This window comes from Aplysia californica, unplaced genomic scaffold (genome assembly GCF_000002075.1).
Source record: "Aplysia californica isolate F4 #8 unplaced genomic scaffold, AplCal3.0 scaffold00483, whole genome shotgun sequence".
NCBI classification, from domain to species: domain Eukaryota; kingdom Metazoa; phylum Mollusca; class Gastropoda; order Aplysiida; family Aplysiidae; genus Aplysia; species Aplysia californica.
Genome location: NW_004797753.1, coordinates 279,456 through 280,745, shown reverse-complemented (window position 1 = coordinate 280,745; position 1,290 = coordinate 279,456).

Here is a 1,290-nt window from a genome sequence, read left to right as displayed (position 1 = left end):
TGTGTGTGTGTGTGTGTGTGTATGTGTGTGCGCGTGTGTGTGTGTGTGTGTGTGTGAGCGTGAACATGAGCAAGAGACAATTCGTATTTGTGACCAAAGCTGAAAATATAATATCTATTGTGGGTATGACCAACAATGTTGTATTTGTGTTCGTGAAAGTCTTTTTGTGAGTAAGTGGTTGCGAGTGTTTACATGTATCTTCACGAACTTTTGTGCACTGAATATCAAAGGAAAGCTCTTGACAGGCAAAACAAGCCAGCTGGCAAGCGGAAGCGCGTATGACCCGATTGCACCTAGAAAGAACGATATGACTTTGGGCTCGTCCGTTTGCTTGCAAAAAAAAGCACCCCAAAAAAACAAAAACAAAACAAAACAGACCCAACAACTCCCCACATCCATCAAAAAAGAAATAACAACAAACAACCACCCCCCCCCCCAAAAAAAAAAAAGAGGAGGGGGGGGGGGGGAGTGTGAGAGGACATTATTTGAGTAGCAGCCATATCGGATAGGATATTATGGGAAATGGGTTGGTTTGCGTAGCATTTTCGTTTCACTTACAACCTCCCTGCCCCTTTTTTCGCCTGCAAGAACAAGAAGGGGGTGGGGGTAGTTGAAGAAAATAACTTTCGACTGGGAAAGGAATAAAATACTAGAACACGATTATGAGAAAAAGGGGTGGGGCTTATGTCGACGGATTGCTTTTGGTGGAAGAAATAAAGATGAGGATTCCCTTCATCCTTTTCGCCACCAAGAGATGAACGCTTTGTCAGCGGGATGTCGAAATTGAAAAGTACAGTTTCGGTGGCTTTTCTTTCTGCATGTTAATTTGGTTTGAGGGGGAGGGGCGGGGGTTGGGAGGGCGGAGGAAGTTGTGAGCAATAAAACCTGTTCCAACGGGAAGCGGAATCAAGAAAGAAAAAAACGGAATTAGTGGAAGAGATCTCTGCTTTTGCTACTTTTTAAGTTGACTTTTCTTTCTTCTGGGGAATGAGGTGGGGATACGAAAATAGAGAAGACTTTGTTTTTGAATGTAGAAGGTCTTTGGAAAAGGTCAAGGCTGTTGTTCTGACGCCACCACTCTGCTCTGTTGTTGCCGGGGCTTCCGCCAGCAGGGATGCACAGTTGCATGGGAGAAGGTTCTCGCACTCAGCCGCATAGACGTCCGAACTGTCTACAATGTATTCCGCTCCACAGAATAAAGAAAACATTAGAACGCACAACGTTCTTAACTGGGAAGTCTAATGAAAACTAGGAAGGATTTTTAAATCTTTTTTGTTACACTATTTTAAA